At 38.9% G+C, this 23,211-nt stretch overlaps 1 protein-coding gene across 6 annotated transcripts in view; it reads right to left on the bottom strand.

The window, feature by feature from the left end:
* sema6cb (semaphorin 6Cb) overlaps positions 1 to 23,211 on the bottom strand; it is a 354,388-nt gene that overhangs the window by 61,470 nt on the left and 269,707 nt on the right. The gene's annotated exons all lie outside the window — the stretch shown is intronic.

Below are 23,211 nucleotides of genomic sequence, written 5' to 3'. Positions count from 1 at the left end.
TAACTGCCACTAAAAATGAGATAATGTTATTAACCAGATGCTCTTGGCATGTATTATTCCCTCATTAAATACCTTCAGTTCAAATATGCTTAATTCCGGTCTCATGTCACTCAGAAATGCCCAAAATGTAACCACACCTTGAATATTGGGGGAAACAAAGCATTCAGGGCTATATGCATTTTAAAAATATAAGTTTCTGATTATTGGGGGGCACATGTCCCCCTTAATGTCTATTGTGGTTACAGCCTTGGAAAGACAGCGAAAGACAATCAAATTATCATCATCATTATTATTTAAATTATCTCATTATATAATGAGATGGATTAAGTGACATTTGTGAAAATATGGAATTTCAATTACTGACCTTTTCAATGCCATTAATGTGAAATTACTGAAACTAAACATAACAGCATTTTAACCCTTTACCTGGCGCAGGCCTTTTTGAAGGGGGGGGGGGTTAAAAGGCGATGTAAACCTTCAAATTAAACTCTGGCCTTTTTTGGTCTAGAAGCCTTAAAAGTTTTTTTATTAAAGTGTCTGGAAGTGAAAATATTAAATAAAATTTTTTTATAACAGTTTTAATTTATTGTTATAAATAAAAATAATTTATTATAGTATTATTGTATACATAACATTTTCAAAAAATGAAGATTGTGTTGGTTTGCTGCATACTCTTGTCACAAATTAATAAATTACAGTCACTGCATTATTATTACTGCTAAAAGGTTTTGAAATATGAAAACGTAGACCTTTTTTAACAATATATAGTTTGTTGTGATAGATTAACATTCACAGGACAGCGGCAGTTAACAATAATTATTTTTTCCGAAGCAGCACTTTTGAAGGAGCAATGAATGCGGAAAAGCGCCCGGCGTCATTCTCGTCTTTCTATTGTCCGATCGAATGAGGGGAGATGCGGGCCTTTCATTGTGGTGAAGGAGGTTTACAGTTCCTTGGAAGAATCGGACTCCACTCACTTAGGCTACGTTTACACAGAAACGATCTGAAATGAAAACGCAAAAATGGCATTGCATTATCACTTTTTATTCCGCGTTTATACGAGCGTTTTGGGGGGGGGAAATCTGCGTGCATATGGTGACACAAAAGTGTGTGCTATTCGTATGCACTCCAGGCGGCTAGGTGGCAATGTGAGGCACTGACACCCAACACCACCAAGTCAACGCACCTGCGTACAACCTTCTTGTTCTCGCAGGTCTCGTCCAAAGCCGTCTGGTTTGCCTCTGACGAATTGGCGCATCAACAGTTTGATAGAGGTAATTAATGCACCTTCTCTGATTAGTAATACTAACTGTTGTTACGTTCCCATGAAACGTATATTTTTGTGTTAAGCTTGTTTATTGGTTTTATAGTTGTTTTGTGCATAGAGTTGTACTTTTTGTTACTTGCCTGTCCTTTTCTCCAGTGACTCTCATTAGGAGGGAGAAAAGTAAGAGCAAGAGAGTGCGTTCTCCTACGGCCTGATTGCGCACACCACCTGATTGCTCACATCACCTGCAGCTCATCACAGCACTACAAGCTGCCTATAAAAGACTGTGTTCGAGTCCAGAGGAGGGAGTGAGCTTGTTGGAGACCTGTGTTGCTGCTTACTGTTAAACTGTTGGCTTTGAATAGAATTTTGGGTGTTAAGCAACTAAAGTTGTAAGAGTTGCAGAAAGGCTAGTTGAAGCCTAAATTGAAACCTTATTTTGTTTGCTGAACTTTCTTTGTGTTCCTGGAAGCCTGTAGGGAGGTGGGTGCCCCCTTTTTACTTTTTGTATCATATTTTCTCCTGTTTTTCAATAGGTAGGGAGGAAGGGTATTTTTTTTGATGTCTTTTATTTGACCTTTTGTCTGGCAGTTTAAGTAGATTTAATACCCCTAGGTAGAGGGCTTTATGTTTGTTATTTTGGGCAAATACCACTCCTGATGTTTTTTTTGTTTGCTTCCACTGTTTCTGTTACCCCTTTTGACTTGAAAAGAGCAGAGTTTAAACTCTAAATAAAATGCTCATTTTCTCTTCCAACTGGTTGTTCGTCTTAATTATTTTATTTTAACTCTTTAGTTTACTCATTCAACTGTTACATTAAACATCCCTTAGACTTAAAGCCTAACGTTAAGGAAGAACGTAACAGTTTTGGGGGCTCGTCTTAAAGTTAACATCTTGTCCTAACAGTTTTTTGGGCTTATCTTAACAGTTTTGTGAGTTACATTTGTGAATCTGTAAAGTTTTTTTGAAAGGGGGAAATTCATTGTTTTTCACATTGTGTATCTGTGTGTATTCCAAAGAAAATTAGCTTTGGCTATTTTCCTTTTTTGTTAAGGGAGGAGAGAATATACCTTTTAAATGGAATTTGATTTGGTTCAGTTTACCCTTGCTCCTACGGCTGAAGTTTTTAATCGATGCCGTAAGAAAGATTTATTGTTGATAGCTGATTTTTTTGATATATCAGTTGCTAGAACCTCTACAAAGCAAGTCATTAAAGAGGAATTGTATGGTAAACTGGTTGAAAAGGGTATATTGTCGGCTGAGTCACAGGAAGAGGATGGTACTGATGGCGAAACTAGCTCATTAGGCTGTCCCCCTGGTATGGATCCTACATTAGCTGTAAAGTTAAAGGAACTTGAGCTAGCCATTAAACGGCAAGAACATGAATCCAAGATTGTTGATCTCCGCAAAACGGAAGTAGATCTCAAATTGCGAACTCTAGAACTGGAGGCAGAGTCTTTACGACGACTACCTGTTCCTGCCCCAAATCTTCCCTCACCTGTGTTCCCTCGTACTCCGGTAGAGGCTAGCACTCCTAATTTTGGAGCTCCTGTTGGAAATCAGGTAAACTTTGATGCCGCTAGGTATATTAAATTGGTGCCTCAATTTAGAGAAACTGAGGTGGACACCTATTTTGTGGCCTTTGAGCGCATTGCCACAAAGCTAGGATGGCCAAAGGATATGTGGGGCTTATTACTCCAATGTAACTTTGTGGGAAAGGCTCAGGAGGTATGCTCCGCATTATCTATTGAACAGTCATTGGACTATGCTGTACTGAAAGCTGCTGTATTGCGTGCTTATGAACTTGTACCTGAGGCATATCGACAGCGTTTTCGTGGGACTGTTAAAGCAGCAAGGCAGACTTTTGTAGAGTTTGCACGGGAGAAGAAACAGCTGTTTGATAAGTGGGTTCTAGCTAGTAAGGTTACTGACTTTGTGCAGCTACAGGAACTTATCCTGCTTGAGGAATTTAAAAATTGTATCCCAGAAAACATTGTGATGCATATAAATGAGCAGAAGATATGTTCTCTTTCAGATGCTGCAGTGGTAGCTGATGAATTTGCTCTTACACATAGAACCTTATTTTCTACTTCACGTCAGATGAAACGTAGAAATTTCAATGATCAGTCTGAGAAACCTGTATCTTCCAGCAGAGGTGAAAAAGATCAGCCTAAACATTCTGAGAGCAGAAGAGTATGTTTTTACTGCTTAGATCCAGGTCACCTGATAACAAACTGTAAGGCATGGAAACAGAAATCTGCACTGGAAAAATCTAAGAGCGTAGCTTTTGCAGTTACAACTAAATCTGCATCTGAAAGCGTATTTCCACAACTTGCAAGTTCTAGTTTTCAACCCTTCCTACTAACTGGTTCTGTGTCTCTTTCAGCCGACTCACCTGACTTCCCTATATCTATTTTGAGAGACACAGGTGCAGCGCAGTCCTTCATTCTGGCTGATTCCTTGCCTTTCTCTTCAAAGTCATACTCTGGTGCGGATGTGTTGGTCCGCGGTTTTGAATTGGGCTGTATAAAAGTCCCTTTGCATAATGTGTACCTGAAGTCTGATCTGATCACAGGTCCAGTTCAGCTAGCAGTGAGGACAGAACTACCTGTTGAAGGCATTAAGGTAATACTCGGCAATGACTTGGCGGGAGGTAAAGTCTTTTCTTGCCCTATTGTTATGGATGTACCCGACACCTTAAAACATGCAGATGTGGCTACGTGTTTTCCTACTGTCTTCCCTGGCTGTGCTGTTACCCGAGCTCAGGCTCGAAAATTTAATGATGTTGTGAATCTTGCAGATTCCTTTTTGAATCCTGATTCGGACACTACGGAGTGTTCCCTGACTATTGAACCTGTGCCATGTTCTTCGGAAAGTGATGAACCTAAGTTAGAAGAGGCATTTTCATTGACTGGTAAATTGGGCCTCATTGCAGCTCAGAAAGCTGATTCATCCTTAAGGGCATGTTGTGATGCTGCTGTTACTAGTGTGGAGCAGACTGCTAACGAACATGTAGCTTATTATTGGAAAGATGGCGTTCTTATGCGAAGCTGGAGACCTCCAGGAGGTGAGAAAGTTTTAACAGTTCATCAACTTGTACTACCCTCTGCTTATCGTCCCCAGGTCTTAAAGCTGGCACACGAGCATCCATTCTCTGCCCACCTAGGTATCACTAAAACATACAGGCGCATCTTAAAGCATTTCTACTGGCCTGGCCTAAGAGGCAGTGTAGTGAAATATTGTCGTGCTTGTCATGATTGCCAACTGTCAGGTAAACCAAACCAGACCATTCCTCCTGCTCCACTACATCCAATACCAATAATGGGTGAGCCTTTTGAACGCATAATTTTGGACTGCGTTGGTCCATTGCCTAAGGCAAAATCTGGTCATCAGTATCTTCTGACCTTAATGTGTACAGCTACTCGTTTTCCCGAGGCTATTCCGCTGCGCTCACTGAAAGCCAGCTTGATAGTTAAAGAGGTCATTAAGTTCTGTTCCACTTTTGGGTTACCGAGGACAGTTCAGACAGATCAAGGTACTAACTTTATCTCTAAACTTTTTGCACAGGTTATGAAAGAGTTAGGAGTTAGTCACCAAAAATCCAGTGCATATCACCCTGAATCTCAAGGAGCCTTGGAACGTTTCCATCAAACCCTGAAGTCGATGCTTAGAACGTACTGTGTGAGTACGGGCAAAGACTGGGTGGAAGGTTTGCCTTTCCTAGTTTTTGCTATAAGAGAAACTGTACAGGAGTCTTTAGGATTTAGTCCGGCCGAACTAGTATTTGGTCATACAGTTCGTGGCCCCCTTACACTTCTTTATGAACACTTGATGTCTACTACCCCTGCTGCTACCAATGTGTTGGATTATGGCAGTGCTGTAAGGGAAAGGTTACATCGTGCTTGTGATATTGCCAAAGCTCACCTTGTTAGCACTCAAACCAAAATGAAGAGGAGGTTTGATAAGAAAAGCTCTAAACGCTGTTTCGAAGTAGGAGACCAAGTCTTAGTTTTACTCCCTGTGTCTACTTCTCCTTTACATGCTAAATTTGCTGGCCCCTATGTTGTAGAGAATAAGTTGAGTGAAACCGATTATGTCATTTCCACTCCTGAACGTAGAAGGAAGAGCAGAGTGTGTCATATTAATATGATTAAATCTTATGTGGGTAAAGATAAATCTGCCTCTTCTACTCCCCTTGTGTCTAGCAAGCCAACTCCGATTTTGACAGCTGCTATGTATTCACTTGTAGATGATGATTTGAAAGAAATTGATGTGCCTAGTAATCGCTTTAACAATTCAGTTATGCTGAAGAATCTCCAAGCTCATCTAACCCACTTACCTAAAGAGCAAAGCAGAGCTCTTGTAAAGTTGATTAACAAGTATCCTACTCTATTCTCTGACATTCCTGGTAGAACCACTTTAATTACCCCTGACATTGATGTTGGTGAATGTCTTCCTATTAAACAACATCCCTACCGCGTTAATCCTCTGAAACGTGAGATAATGCGCCAGGAAGTTGAGTATCTTTTGAGACATGGTTTAGCTACACCTAGTCATAGTCCATGGAGCTCACCCTGTCTGCTGGTGCCAAAACAGGATTCCTCTTTCCGTTTCTGTACTGATTACCGCAAGGTCAATAATGTTACAAAACCTGACTCCTTCCCTCTGCCTCGCATGGAAGATTGTATTGATCGGATTGGTTCTGCTAATTTTGTTACAAAGTTGGATTTGTTGAAGGGATACTGGCAAGTGCCATTGACGCCCCGAGCGTCTAAGATTTCTGCTTTCGTGACCCCTGACAACTTTCTAGAATACTCCGTCCTAGCCTTTGGGATGCGGAATGCGCCTGCAACCTTCCAAAGGTTGATGCAGCATGTATTGTCTGAAGTTCCTAATTGTGAAGCATATTTAGATGATGTAGTCATTTATTCCCATACATGGGAAGACCATCTTAAAAGCCTAGAGCAGGTTTTTAGCAAGTTGGCTGAAGCCTCTTTAACTCTTAACCTTAAGAAGTGTGAATTTGCTAAGGCTGTTGTTACTTACCTAGGTAAAAAGGTGGGTCAAGGTCAAGTGAGACCTGTCGATGCTAAAGTGACCGCCATTCTAGACTTTCCAACTCCCCGCAACAAGAGAGAGTTACGGAGGTTTCTAGGTATGGTTGGCTATTACAGAGGATTTTGCAGAAATTTTGCTACCATAGTCACGCCTTTGACTGACTTGCTTAGCTCAGCTAAAACATTTTTATGGACTTCTGAGTGTGTTACTGCTTTCACTGCTGCCAAAGATGTACTGAGTAATGCTCCTGTACTTTCTGCTCCTGATTTTACACTACCTTTTCAGCTACGTGTAGATGCTAGTTCCTCTGGTGCTGGAGCTGTGTTAATGCAAGAGGATACTTCAGGTGTAGAACATCCAGTGTGTTACTTCTCTAAGAAATTTACTCGTCCACAACAGAAGTACAGCACCATAGAGAAAGAAGCACTGGCTCTGCTGCTGGCGCTGCAGCATTTTGAAGTTTATCTTGGCGGTAGTAATGTCCCTGTTATTGTATACACAGACCATAATCCTCTGGTTTTCTTGCACAGGATGCGAAACTCAAATCAGCGGTTGATGAGGTGGTCCTTAATCATACAAGAGTACAATCTGATTATCCGCTACTGTAAAGGCTCTGATAACACTGTGGCTGATGCCCTCTCAAGAGTGTATAATGTTGAAGGGTAAAGGGGATGTGGTGTTCTTTTTGTTCCTTTTTTTTTTTCAATACGTCAATGATGTTTGAAAACTTGTTGGTGGGGGTGTTACGTTCCCATGAAACGTATATTTTTGTGTTAAGCTTGTTTATTGGTTTTATAGTTGTTTTGTGCATAGAGTTGTACTTTTTGTTACTTGCCTGTCCTTTTCTCCAGTGACTCTCATTAGGAGGGAGAAAAGTAAGAGCAAGAGAGTGCGTTCTCCTACGGCCTGATTGCGCACACCACCTGATTGCTCACATCACCTGCAGCTCATCACAGCACTACAAGCTGCCTATAAAAGACTGTGTTCGAGTCCAGAGGAGGGAGTGAGCTTGTTGGAGACCTGTGTTGCTGCTTACTGTTAAACTGTTGGCTTTGAATAGAATTTTGGGTGTTAAGCAACTAAAGTTGTAAGAGTTGCAGAAAGGCTAATTGAAGCCTAAATTGAAACCTTATTTTGTTTGCTGAACTTTCTTTGTGTTCCTGGAAGCCTGTAGGGAGGTGGGTGCCCACTTTTTACTTTTTGTATCATATTTTCTCCTGTTTTTCAATAGGTAGGGAGGAAGGGTATTTTTGATGTCTTTTATTTGACCTTTTGTCTGGCAGTTTAAGTAGATTTAATACCCCTAGGTAGAGGGCTTTATGTTTGTTATTTTGGGCAAATACCACTCCTGATGCTTTTTGTTTGCTTCCACTGTTTCTGTTACCCCTTTTGACTTGAAAAGAGCAGAGTTTAAACTCTAAATAAAATGCTAGTTTTCTTTTCCAACTGGTTGTTCGTCTTAATTATTTTATTTTAACTCTTTAGTTTACTCATTCAACTGTTACATTAAACATCCCTTAGACTTAAAGCCTAACGTTAAGGAAGAACGTAACACTGTTAATATTTAGTACAACTGCAGGAAAGATTCTTGTATATTTATCAGAGCTGCTATGGCAACTTGAAGCTCCAACGTATGGAAATAATCCGACATGTTTATTGTTATTTTCCTGACCTGGCGCATGCCTGTTATGTAAACGCGCACGCAAAGAGAGCCACCGTGAGCAGACTTTTGCGTTTTTACCCTTTAGACGGCAACGCGACGGTAGAGTGTTTTTAGGATTTCCACTCTAGAGGGTGGTTTCACTTTTTTGCGTTTTTAAGCCCCAAAAATGCAGTCGCCGTGTAAACAAAAGGCACATCCGATAAAATATTTGTATGTTTTCACCCTCGAGCGTTCTTGTGTAAATAGGACCTTACTCTCCTCTGCATGTTTGTGCACCTCTTACCCTCAAACAAGCTCAGAGCAAGTGTACTCTTTATTTAAAGTAAACAAAAAAGGCAGTGCGACGTGCCTTGCGTTTCCAAGTGTTTAAACGTGTCTGGTGTGATTTGACCCTTAGAGGGTTTTGCATCTAAACTTCTCATATATGCTACATTTATGTTGCAATTATACAAAAATATTAATGCTACATTTGATGTCAGCTGCATAATATATGGAAAACATTTAAACCTCCCTTTTAAAGCTTATTTTTGCTATCTGCTTTGAATAATTACATGGTTAGTTGCATTTAATTATTTACATTTAGCATTTCTTTTCTGCTATCAGAACAGACTTGTGGCCCATTTTATTGTTGCAACCCACCAGAGCCCTGCTTCAGTAAACAGCCTTACAGATAAATATGTGTTTTATGAGAGGCCAGTGTGCCGATTAAATTTTAATGACCGGTCGGTATTTTGGATCAGAACTCAAATAGTCATCTGCCGTTAGAGCTTTAGCACTTTGGCAGTGTCAACACGAATATGAAGTCCCATTAGTATTAATATCACCGCACACACCCACATGAACACACACCCTGTTAGGACTATATGGGTGATTCTCACGAAACCATTGAAACACCACAGCACTAATGATTTTAGCTTTAAAATGTGTAATATAGTAACATTAAAAAGCATCAGAATTATCACAATACTGTGTTCTACCTTGCACAATGTGTGATTTCAACATAAGAATTTATAATTGTAAATTTTATCTAATTTCTGCTGAAATTCTCATTACCGCCATGTGTCCAGCTGTGTTTGAACATGCGTTATGTCGTAATTTAATCAAATTAACACAAAAATATTAAGAAGAAAAATAAATGGATGTTTTGCTGTGACTACTTTAGATGACAGAAAAAATATTGACTGAATATTCATGTATAATAATAATGAAGAAAAATTAGGAAAATGATGTGTTCATGCCTGATGTTCTCATCCTCCGCAACACTTTTTGAGAACAGTTTAAGCACACATACAGAATTTTAATAAAGTTTGATTTTGAGTGACCAAGCACATGGACCAGTTACTTCAAGATGGCTACCAGGTAAGATCATTTTTTTACAGTTAATTTGAAATATTGTCTTGTCAGAATGCTTACACGACATTTTGATTATCATTACCGGAACAGATGCTTATTAAATGTTAATTTAATTAATAGAAGCATAATACTTTGATTTTAAATGCATGTGCAGATTCTCCAAATTATGTTCTTTCAGGTTTGTCATATTTGAAAATATGTCAGTGTTGATGTTTTCTGACTGTTGCGGTAATGAGATTTTTTAGGACAAATTTTTTAAATTATGTTACAAAAAGTGTTAAATGATAAGTAAAAGTTTTTAAATTAATGTTCCCATTTACTCCAGACTTTGTTTTTCAATGTCTGGTGGGAAAAAAGTAAATTTAAGCAATTTTTACATTTTCATGCTTGACATTTTTAAAACCAAGTTTTCGTGAGAATCACCCATATACTGTAATGATTATGTGAATATAGATACACGCAGAAAAAATGGCATTGGGTACATAGATAGGCTAATGTTAACCTAATGTTAACATTTAACAAAAACACGCTCTTTTTGAATGCAGCACAAATGGTAAGATATTATCTTCCCCAGTCCAAAGCTTGAATGATCATGTGGCCTATTTCCTATAGAAAAAACAAGCATGAACCATAGCAGACAAGCACAAGCTATATCATCTGGACATCTCATGACTGCAGAACCAGAGTTACTTTTCAAGGAAGAGATGATCATGTGAAATACAAATGTGAAATATCTTTGACAAACAAATCTTGAAATAGATAAATAAAGTCAATCAGGAATAAAATGTTACCTTCAACAACTATAATTTGCATTATCTGAGAAATTGTAAGTGATGTGAAGATGGGTGGTTGCTGGCTCAAGTCAAAAGGGTTGCTGGCTCTTACAATAAAGTCTTTTTGTTTTTCAGTCCAAGTCCGTTTAATCATCAGACAGATGAACATTTTTTAAGTCTGTTCTTGGCTGTCTGTAAAAGTAAAGTACACCTCTTTTCACAATGCTTCACATGCGTTAAGGTATCAATTATCCTTTCAGCATGGCTCTGCAGTGTAATACTTCATTTTAAACCTCTAACCCCCAGTAAAACAGACTAGAACCTCAGCAAGCACCACCACTACAATTATACTCAGAAATCTTTTTAAAAAACAAAATTTAAAGGATTTTTAATCTAAGGTATCAGGTCAAATTACTCCTTAACAAACTCTTGCCTTAATAATAATCAACATTAAAACGTCCCTTTAGCACTCTTGAGAGACCCAAAAGTTTGAGACCTCAGTAGCGTACGGCGCAGATAAGAGCAGACAGCCCATTCCTCCGAGCTCCTCTCTCTTTGCTGTCATTAATACCGTACATGCTCCAAATGGCACCTCAATCAGCTCTCAAGGCTGATGTGAGCACTGATAAGGCTGGGAAACCACTGAATGTGTCCCTCAATTAATTAAATGACCTAAATGGATTTGGACTTAATTACTTCACTTCAGCTCACTCTGTCTGTCTCTGTATAGCTCGGCACATTCAGTCTACATAAATAAGCTTCCAATAACAGCTCGAAATTCTTGGCACAATGATATTACATGCTGGATGAGATGTGCATGTCGTCACAATCTTCTGGGGGGGGGGGGGGTGGATGTGACATTAGCACTTGACTGTATACAGTAGGACATTTGGATTTAACAGACAGTTCATTCATCCCGATGTTTAAAATTTCTGCCGCGTGGATGTCAAGATGATCTAGCATATTTTCGGTGGATGAGTAAAATCTTATATTTTCTTACATGACAACAAGAATGTATAGTTCAGACACATAGTGAAAAAAACTTTAATTTCAGGACCCACTTACACAGGTATGTGTATCTCACAGGGTTCACACACCTTAGTTAACTTCAAATTCAAGGACCTTTCAAGGACTTTCCAGGTCCAATACCCTTAAATACAAGGACAAGTGAGAGCAAGGTTACATCGTGTTACCTTTTAAGATACATTGTTACAGTTCCCTTTCCAGGTGACTCACGTTACGTCACTGCGGTGACACTTTGGGGACGCCTCCAGGGGTAAGTGCGTCTGAATGTGTATATCAAATACAACCAATGGTAAGGCTTAACGACAAAAACAGGGTGATGCGGGAGCCAGGAAGTATATCGCTATCTGAAATATTGCCAAAGACGGCGTTACAGGGATGCAGGAAGTATGGCAAGGGAGACGCAGCGTCTCGTTCCCTTCTCATGGAACAACAGTTACATACGTAACCCGAGATGTTTTCATTTTTCAAAGACAACTATTCAAAAAAGCATTTTGGTATCAACATTTGCATACAGAAGATATAAGCTTTTCAAGTGAACAGTTTAGCATGTGTGCTTAAAAAGTCTAGAATTTTTTAGATATTATCCTACACTACACAGGGAAAAATATGGATTTTTTCCCCCAGAAAACTTCTTGCATAAAATTAATTCAAGCACTTTCAATGTCCTTCATTTTCAAAAACTTCCCAGAGCCTAGAAGATTTAAGGATTTCGAGAACCAGTGGGAACCCTGATCTCAACAACAAAATATTTTAATGAAATATGGGGGAAATACACATTTATTTATAGATAAGTTTTTATATTCCTTGTCATTGCATGAAAGTAATAGAAAATTAATTGGATCATCAAAAAATACCTTGTGAAATATGTAATATTACAACCATTGTCACTGCCAGTCATTCATTAGACTAAACTGTTTTATGTGCTCTCTCTCTCTCTCTCTCTCTGCCACTCACCGCAATATCAAAGTGACTTGTGCAACCCACCTTAAACTGGTTTTGTGCTCTCTCACTCACTTTCTCTCTCTCCCCCACTCACTGCAATATCAAAGTGACTTTGCGTGACCCACCACATCCCATTGTGCAGCCCACAGTTAAAACAATTTGATTAAAAACACTGTTGTACAATACCACTGGAGTTTTATGCCCCACCAACTTTTAAAGGGATAGTTCGGCCAAAAATGATATTAAACCCATGATTTACTCACCCCGAAGCCGTCCGAGATGCATATGTCCATCATTTTTCAGACAAACACATTTTTAGTTATTTTAGAAAATGTCTTAGATCTTCCAGCTGCTAAACAGTAAAGTTACGGGGTCCAGCTCCTTCAAGTCCAAAAAATGTGCATATATCTTCTGAGGGTAATCCGTCCAGTGTTGTTGTAGAAATATCCATATTTAAAACTTTATAAACAAAAATAACTAGCTTCCGATAACGCCGCCACCTAAATTTCTGGAGAGAGTATCAGCGTAGTCTATGCACTTTTCTTAATAGTGACGTATGAGAAATGCGAAAAGTGCGGGGGCACAAAGCAGCAGCAGAGAAACCTCTCATCTTGAATGTGGACGTGAGTAAGATGGCGGCATTACCGAAAGCTAGTTATTTTCGTTTATAAAGTTTTAAATGTGGGTAATTCTACAACAAAATGGCATGGATTACCCTCAGAAGGCTTTTGTTTATCATCTTGGAGCCGTTTGGATTTATTTTGTGAAGGATGGATGCACATTTTTTGACCCCGTAACTTTACATTTAATTAACTGAAAGATCTAAAACATTTTCTATAATAACTGAAATCTCAGACAGCTTTGGAGTGAGTAAATCATGAATTTAATATCATTTTTGGACGAACTATCACACTGTAAAAAAATTCCGTAGAAATTTGCAGCTGGGTTGCCGGTAACTTACCGTAGATTTAAATGTATGTTATTACTGGCAACATTTAGTTCGAAGTTAAATGAACATTAAACATTTACAAGTCTTTGTCTTTACTTAATAAAACTAGAAAAACAGCATTAAGCTAAACATTCTGGGAAACAAAATCTGAAGCAAAAAACAGAAAAAGTTTGATGATGATTTCTGGTTCCCAGAATGCTTTGCATGAGGCTGTTATTGTATAGTTTCATTCTGTAAAGATAAAGACCTGCCAATATTCAAAATGTATTCAACTTTGAACAAACCCTTGCCAGCAAATAACACAAATCCAAATCTACGGTAAATCACCGGCAACCCAGCTGCAATACCATTGTAATTTCTACTGATTTTTTTTACCGTGCACTTTAAGAATCCTTGTTTTGCCCCACTGAATTATTGAAATGCACTATGCTAATTATAAAGCCACACCCACTTAAATTAGGTCACACCTGTTTATGGTAAGTCAAACCAATTGTACAAGATCAAATTCAAACATCTGTAAATGCTTATGATCCACGAAAATCCTCCAATTTTCACAAACATGCATACACTGAGAACTAAGTAGTTCCCCTCTCTCTCTCTCTCTCTTTTCCAGGCAGGTGGCACACATTAACGCTTACGAGCGTCTTTTGCAAACTGTCTGCATGGTTCTTACTTTAATCAGCTTTCATTCATGTGGCGTTTGTAGTAATGTGGGGTGCTGATGAGAAGACAGCTGTCGATATGTGACTAAACCCGTTTAATCCCCTGCTTCCTCCGAGGGGCCAGTGCTGGCTCTCTTTCGGCCCTGTGTGGGTGGGAGTTGCCGATGCTGTGTGGGGCGGGGTGAGTAAAGAAGATGCTATGAAGTTTGAGGAAGAGAAATCTCTTGAGCTCAGGATTAATTATCTGACATTCATTTGGATTTACCAACAACTCTTCCATCACTTGTAAAGCGCTCACAGAGGCCCTGATGGGGACATTTTTTATGGCGTGTGAGCAACGAGGTCATATCACTTTTAAAAGACCTATATTAATTTACAAGTTGACATTGTTTTTAACAAGTCTTTTATCACTGCTGGCCAGAGGCATGCTTGCGATAAAACCTCGCAATTAAAATTTCACACAGACAATTTTAAATTCCATCAGTGGTTTATTACACCTGCGTAAGGAAACATCAAATCAGCCAAGAAAGAATAAAGAGGGTATCATTTTTTATTCAAATAAGACTTGGGCTGTCTGGAATGTAATTCTCTCGTTGTCCTCCGACACGGGAAAAGGATACACTTCACTCGCTCCCTTTCCCTCCTCTATTCTTTTCCACCCTGGGACCCTTTCACACCATCAAAAGCAGAGATTGAATGAGTCTCCCCTCTGTATACATGGCCCAACATAATAAAGTCTGGTGTCCCTGGGCTCCTCTGTCATTTCAAACACGATTAAGCACATTAGTGCTCTGGCTCTGCACGGCCCATTACCCAGCAACCCTGCTGTCAGGGACCCACAAGTAGCTGGGGCAGAGGCCAGACTTACAATACATATACACAGTATAGATCCCATATAGTTCTGGAATCTAGAGATTTCAAAAAGATTACAAAACCCTAACTATGTTGGAGCTTCATCCGAGATATGGACTTGCATCAGCAGAAAACACAGTTTAAATTACACCTTTCAACCCGTCCATGATAAGAAACCTTCAACGAATGCCTGTATTTTACACAAAGATTAAAGGATTATTCAATTTTCTTAAAAGAAAAATCCAAATAATTTACTCACCACCATGTCATCCAAAATGTTGATGTCTGTCTTTGTTCAGTCGAGAAGAAAGCATGTTTTTTGGGAAAAATTGCAGGATTTTTCTAGTTTTGGTGGACTTTAATAGAGCCCAACATTTAATGTATAACTCAACACTTGACAGTTTTTTCAACGGAGTTTCAAGGGACTATCAACGATCCCAAGCGAGGCATAAGGGTCTTATCTAGCGAAACGATTGTCATTTTTGACAAGAAAAATAACAAATATACACTTTTAAAGCACAACTTCTCGTCTAGATCCAATCCAGCGCGACCTAAGGTAAATGCGTAGTGACGTAGGGAGGTCACGTGTTACATATATAAAACGCACATTTGCAGACCATTGTAAACAACAAACTGACACAAAGACATTAATTAGTATCAGTTGACATACAACAACGTAGGAACGGTCCTCTTTCTTGTAAACACTGGGGCGGAATTTCGCGTTCGTCCTCTGTGACTTCTTGACGTCATGACGTATTGCGTGGGGTCACGCTGGCGCATCACGACCGGATCTAGACGAGAAGTTGTGCTTTAAAAGTGTATATTTGTTATTTTTCTTGTCAAAAATGACAATCGTTTTGCTAGATAAGACCCTTATGCCTCATTTGGGATTGTAGTCCTTTGAAACTCTGTTGAAAAAAACTGTTAAAGGGACACAAGGCAAGTCTGAGTATTATTTCTCTACTAGCTCCCCCTAGTGTCTGGGAGTAAATGCTTTCTATATCTGAGACTTGACGAGACTGAAGGACACCGGGTCGGATACAGCGAACTTGCAAGTGGGGTATTCTTCCTACAGACGGTAGGGGCGGGCAAGAGAGTCTTCATTCGTCATGTAATGAGTCATTTAACCATATACAGACTTACAAAGATGATTTATTAACATAAAAATGCTGCCTTGTGTCTCTTTAAGTGTTGAGTTTAGTGTTAATTGTTGGTGTCTATTAAAGTCCATTAAAATGAGAAAAATCCTGCAATGTTTTCCTCAAAAAACACAATTTCTTCTCGACTGAACAAAAAAATCAACACCTTGAATTACATGGTGGTGAGAAAACTATCTGGATTTTTCTTTTAAGAAAATTGAATATTCCTTTAAGGTTAATTGCTGCTGAATCACAAATACACCATCCTGGATGAGCGGACTCCTCGCTTCACTGAAATCTGCCAAACTGAAAGTCCCTTATGTTCCTCGCACATATACTTCACATCTTTGTCTTGTGTGAGCTAATGAGCTAGGAAGAGCTGAAGAGAAAGAATATCACGTAAGATTCTCGTAAAACACAAAAACCTGGACATTGGTTCATCTTTAGTCTGACAAATTAGAGTCAGAAACCGATCAACAGCCCTCATTCAATCGGCGGAAAGAAAAACAAAAACAAACAAATTACCGAAACGACTTATGGGCTTTCGGGTTGAGGAAGAAAAACAAGGAGGAAGCAGTGTATGCTGGTGTGTGACTATGGACCACAAAGGCATCATTGTCGGTTTTAGACCGCAGACATCCACTTGTTTACGGAAAAACAACCAATCACTATCACCGACCTGTCTCATGATATTGTCACCTGATCCAAGGGTCACCTAGTGGGCTAATGCGCACACGCATGCAGTCACGCACGCATTAAAACAGCTAACAATAGGGCTCTGTGTGACAAAGTACATAAAAATATATCCTTAAAACCATACTATATAATTCACAGCCATATTTGGCTCTAAACAACAACTCCAACCTTTCCCCAGTTTTGGGTTTGACTCAAAACCGTCAATGCCATCCGTCATTTTATTCCACATCTCATTGGGGACACACACACTGTATGTGGAAAGGCATGTACACACACACAACAGCCCACTAATTAGATTTCCAGTGAGTGCCCACCCTGCTGGTGCTTGGCTAAATTACAACTGGACTTAAGGAGTGTCAGGCAATTATTGAGGGTCTGCCCCTGCAGAACAAATATAAGTGAGTGTGTGTGTGCGAGAGAGAGCGCGAGAGCAAGCGAAAGATGGAGAGAGAGAGATAGAGAGACATCTGACAGCACAAAGTTAAGAGGCCATTATCATGCCTCATAAAATAGACATGCTTGCCCTTATCCCAAACCACATATTTAAGTTTTTAATCTACTCTGCACAATATCGGCGTATGGGATGGGAGTAGGAACTTTGGTAACCGTAGTAACCAAAAAGACATTAATATGCAGACAATACCAGTGTGACAGCAGACAAAGTCTTCTCAAGTGCAGAGAATAAGAGAGAATGACAACTAGCTGACAGACAGACAGGAAACACTATGACCCTCATGTGGGATTACAAAACAAATTAAACCTCTCTCTCGTTGTGCGTGTGCCAACTGTCAAGGTTATTGTTAATTAAAACTCTTAACAATGACACAAAGTAGAACATTTAAATTTTTTATGTAGTTAAAATTAAATTTGAGTTTGTAGTTAAGGAACAACTAATCTACAATAAGAAATTTTGACGGTAACCACATAGTTGATGGTACCCATTGAATTCTATATACTATGGAAGTCAATGGGTGCCGTCAAGTGAGTGATTCTCGCGAAATTAGACTTGTGAGATGTAATGAAACATTTTTATCAAAAACGTAAACGCAAAGTAACAAACCAATTTTGTTGTTTTTTCCACATTAAAGGGGACATTTTTTCATTACCGCAACGTGTCCATGATTGGATTTGTGCTCTTTGACATGGAAATATTTATAATTAAAAAAATCTAAAAAAAAGCTTCAGGGCATGTTATACTATAAACATTTACAGTAAAGAAACATGTGGTATTTGGTGATTATTGGTAAATGTAGAGACAATAATAAGAAATAAAAATGTGTCCAAGAAAATTTTTATCATCCTCAGCAACAATTTTCAATCATTGTTTAAGCCAGTGGTTTTCAAACTAGGGGCCGCGAGATGGTGCCAGGGGGGCCCCAGTTTTATGACATTTTATAAAATACATACATTTATCATGAATTCTGTGTAATTAAACCTAAAAAATAATAAGGCAACTAACCAACTGCACTACTAGGTATAATTTTATATGTTTTGTTTAATAAAAATATTACATTTTAAAACTGTTTTTGTCATAAATTTTCTTTCGGTGGGCCGCGAAAAAATGCACTGTACACAAGGGGGGCCGCATGCTGAAAAAGTTTGGGAACCACTGGTTTAAGCCCTCAATGAACTAACTTTTTTTTTTTTTAAATAGTTGGAAGGGATGTAATTGACTGTGACACTCAAGACGGCTACCAGGTAAGCAGTTCTTATTTTTTCTCTCCAGATAAAAGTTACAATTTTGTTTGTCATAGTACAGAGGCAACTTTTTAGTTCTCATTACCGAAACATGAGTTTGGAAATGTATATATCTAATGTAATATCATGTTGCGGTAATGATTTTGATAATGATAATCTGAAAAATGCTAAATAATTCTATAGGAAATATGCTTTAAATCCTCTAAACATATTGGTTATAGTAAGTTCAGACCTTAATCTTATATGTGCAAAAAAATTGGCTTCAAGGGCTTTTTAAAAAATCTGATGCTGGAGACCTTTTAAGTCTGGATTTCATAAGAATCACCCAACTGTGTGTTTGCCTTCATAATCAAAATATCATCTTTTGTATTCAAGAGAATAAAGAAACTCATGCAGGTTTTACAACAACATGAGGGTGAGTAAATAGGGACAAAAATGTTATTTTTGGGTGAACCGTTCCTTTAAACTAAGCAGATACACAGGGAAAGTGACTTTTAAATAAATACTGACTAACAAGAACACCCAAAATAGGACAGAGAAAGGTAAGTTTGAATCACAATATTTTAAACAACTATTAACCATTAACATGTGGCAAAAATGTTGGCAGTTGCGACAACAAAATGTTACAATACCACTATTGTCCCATGTTGTTTATGCAAACAGCTTGAATCATAACTTGATATATTACAAAGATTCAATTGCCATAAACTTTGTAAACATGAACAAATCTAGGGACTAGCTGTTCTCCGGTACAGGCCATCTGACACAAGATGCAGAAGTTTGGTACTGCTTACTGTTAAAATGTAGCAGTAATGAAACATTTATATAGCTCGTTTCCCTGTCAGCATGTACTGCAGTATGCGGTTATGAACTAGACAAATAAAACTTTAGGTAAGGTGTATAATTGCGTACTTTCTCCTATCCCAGCTTAATATGAAGAGATAACTATAAACCACTGGCAGGTTGAGTTCCTGTGTAAACATTTTTAAATGTGTGGCTCTGCAAATGAAACAATATGCAGCGCTGTGAGGGATAAAAAGTAAACTATAAAAAACTGCTTTGATTAAAAGAATCAGAAGCATCTGATGTCACACGGGTGTCTGATCTGTCAGTGAGAGGTCACGACCTTCTCACTATCAATGCCAGTCAGCCAATCCCTAAGGGAAGAAAGAGATCTGCCACGGCCACATGGGTTTTGCAATCCTGACAAGGTCAGTCCAAGGCAGGGAAACTCTGGTGGGCTGAGCCAGTCTGCAGCACTGCCTCTGCTGGGAATGCCGGAGGAAACGAGAACATCACTCTTAATATCATGCACCAATGAAAATTCATGTTTTTCCCATCTCATTCTAAAATTCCAAGAGGACAAGCTGTCAATGTCTGACTTGATTAGCATGAAGTTGGGCATACGAAATGTCATATCTGGTGAAAATGTCATATCTGTGAATAAAGAAATGATGGCTAATCTCGCCAGTTCAAATCGGATGGTTTTATGTTATTTTTGGGAGTCAGAAAGGGAGAGAAAGATTAAATCAGTCAAACGGCACAAACCACATTGGGTGATTCTCGCGAAATTAGACTTATGAGGTGTCAAGAAACATTTTGATAAAAAAGGAAATGCAAAGTAAGAGTATCAAATTAAGAAGCCTACAGTTACGAACATCTCATGTACTATTTTGCACATGATTTCAAATGACATAATACAAACCAATTTTGTCGTTTTTCCACATTTAAGGGGAACATTTTCAGTACCGCAACATGTCAATGATCGGATTTGGGTTCATTGACATGGAAATATTTATAATTAAAAAATCTAAAGAATAAAAAGCTTCAGTGCATGTTATACTATAAACATTTACAGTAAAGAAACATGTGGTATTTGGTGATCAGTGTTAAATGTAGAGACAATAATAAGTAATAAAAATGTGTCCAAGAAAAATTATCATCCTCCGCAACAATTTTCAATCATTGTTTAAGCCCATTTTCAAAAAAAAAAAATAGTTGGAAGGGACCTAATTGACTGTGACACTCAAGATGGCTACCAGTTTAGCAGTTCTTATTATTTCTCTCCAGATAAAAGTTGAAATTTTGTTTGTTATAGTACAGAGACAACTTTTTAGTTATCATAACCGGAACATGAGTTTGGAAATGCATACATTTAATGTAATATGTTGCGGTAATGACCATTTTTGATAATGATAATCTAAAAATGTAAATAATTCTATAGGAAACATTTTTTAAATCCTAGTCTGGAACTAGGATGAGCCCTGTTCCACCCCTATAACGATCAAAAAAACTTTCAGCCGTTTCACTGAAGTTTTTCGCTCTTGAGAGTTTAAAACAGCATCAACGTCAACAACGTTGACCAGACATCAGAGCGGTATCCGAGCCAGACAGCAAACACTCTAGCCGAACAGATCAATACAAGAACCACAGAGACTCTCTATTGCTGTCTCCCAGCCAGACAGACTTCATAGATGACTGCGGCATTAACAAAGTGCTACAGATCCATCCCTCGCTTAACCCGCTTTTTATCAAACCTCGGGCGTGCATCAAATTTGCAAATCAGTCATTTAAACGGAGGGGAAAATCAATTCCTCTTTTCTTTCCTCGAGATGACCCGACAACAACCTCATCAAACACAAGCCATCGAATTATGCATGCTACTTTCAAATTGTCTCACTTCCTTTGACTTTTAAAGTCACGAATGCAAAATAGGCTTTTTGCTTGATCTCATTAATATTTAAGGTTGTTGTTTAGAGGCATTACCTGTCTGCATTGACAGAAATTGGAGCCGTCATCCCACGGCGGATATTATAATTGGAGGGTGATGTGTGTGCGTGCCGACGGAAAAAAGGGAGGAAAACGTCTTTTCACCCCTCAGATTTTTTTATGTGGGTCTATTTTTATTATAAATTCAGAAAAAATAACATCCCAGGGACTCGACTGCTAAAGTCATCACGTATAGACTCCACGGAGCATTCCCGAAGGAGAAATAGGAGTGGGTGGTTATGTGCAGGGGTAAGCGAGGAATCGAGAGGAGGAGTCTTTATCAAAGAAATGCTGTGTAGTCTGTCAAAATCTGCCTGACGCTCTCCTTCTCTATGTCTTTCACTCGAACCAAGCACAGCATGCAAGCGTTCCAATTAGAAAGCTCGAGAGAGAAAGAGACAAAGAGAGAGAGAGCAGCTCGGAGCTCCAAAGGAGACATCAGCACGCCAATAAAGCACATTTGAGTGTCATGCAACATACTCAAGTATAATAAACACTACAATGATTTTGCCTCATTATAATCTAGGCCTGTGTTAAAATCCAACTGCAGTAAGAATGGGATGCCACACACTGTCAGATAGATGCTAAATATACACAGGGTGAACAAATAACTAGCTGGGAGACTTTACATCTACGTGCAACAACTTCATACAAAGGTGTATGATTTGTCCCTAGGGACGTTCGCTAAAGTCAACATCGCTGTCACGATTGCTGATACAGTACTGTGGATGTATAGATATAGCATCTATACATAGCTTACAATGTGCACCAACAGGATGCATAGAGTGTGATTGTGTGTACTGTATGACACACATGTGCAGACACATGCTAAGCTCAGTGTCTCTGTGCCTGGTGAAGACCATTTGGGAGAGGAGTTTCTTTACGGGGCACTGATGTTGGCACTGATACGGGCACACACAGTCATAGAGTTGTGATCATACATGCTGTGCAGGACAGACATGACAAGGAACACACACAGTCACACAAAAAGTTCGCACACACATACACCCACAGTCACGCAGCTGTGATCATACATACATGCTGTGTACTGACACACACACAAATACAAGTGCACACACACAGACACAGCGCAGGAGACTCATGTCATTTCAGGCTGGTTAGTTTCCAGTGACAGGACTGTATTCAGTTGCTGTTTCAAAGCTCAGCAACCCAGCTCATAGGCTCACACACGGAAAGCTTTGAGTGTTATCATATTTCCGTCACCTCTGTTATTTACAGTTTTCTACACAAGAGCCCTTGCTGTTTGCATTTCTGCTCCATCACGCTTAGCAGCTCCGTCTTAATGTCGGTGTATGTTAGACTATGATTTCCCAGGGTAATGAGTTTATTTCAAAACACTATAACATTTCATTTTAAAGGAAAATGTTGAAAACCATTTTCTTTTTTAAAACAATGACCGAAAAATCAGGTGTGCGCGGAAGGCAACCAGGGTACAAGGTATTAAAGGAAAACACCACCATTTTTCAATATTTTACTATGTTCTTACCTCAACTTAGATGAATTAACACACACCTATCTTTTTTGAATGTGTGCACTTAATCTTTGTACAGCGCGTGGTGAATGTGTTAACATTTAGCCTATTTAGCCATTTAAACCCATTCATTCCTTAGGATCCAAACAGGGATGAACACTTCCATGTTTTACTTATTTAAAGACTGTTACATGAGTAACAGGGTTCCCACGGCTCCTTGAAATACTTGAAAGTTTGTGAATCTTGTGGAAATAATTTAAGGCAATGGGAAGTTTTTGAAAATATACATACATAGATACAGGTCATTCAAAGTGCTTGAATCATTTTATGAAAGAAGGGGGAAAAATCCATATTATTCCCTGTGTAGTGTAGGATAATATTATAAAATTTCTAGCCTTCTATGCACACATGTTAAACTGTTCGCTTTAAATGCTTATATCTTCTGTATGCAAATGTTGAAACCAAAGTGCTTTTTTGCATAGTTGTGTTTGACACATGAAAACGTTTCGGGTTACGTATGTAACTGTTGTTCCCTGAGAAGGGAACGAGATGCTGCGTCTCCCTTGTCATACTTCCTGTGTCCCTGTAACGTCGTCTTCGGCAATATTTCAGATAGCGATATTCTTCCTGGCTCCCACGTCACCCTGTCTTTGTCGTTAAGCTGCACAATTGGTTGAATTTAATATACACTTTCAGACGCACTTACCCCTGGAGGCGTCCCCAAAGTATCACCACAGTGACACAGCGTGAGTTCCCTCGAAAGGAAACTGTAACAATGTATCTTTAAAGGTAACACGATGTAACCTTGCTCTCACTTGAAATTTGTCCCCACATTAAGTCCTTGAATTTGAGGGTATTGGACCTGAAAAGTC

This window comes from Misgurnus anguillicaudatus, chromosome 10 (genome assembly GCF_027580225.2).
Source record: "Misgurnus anguillicaudatus chromosome 10, ASM2758022v2, whole genome shotgun sequence".
Taxonomy (NCBI): domain Eukaryota; kingdom Metazoa; phylum Chordata; class Actinopteri; order Cypriniformes; family Cobitidae; genus Misgurnus; species Misgurnus anguillicaudatus.
The sequence above is the reverse complement of the archived record's forward strand: the minus strand, read 5'-3'. Positions and strand labels throughout refer to the sequence as shown.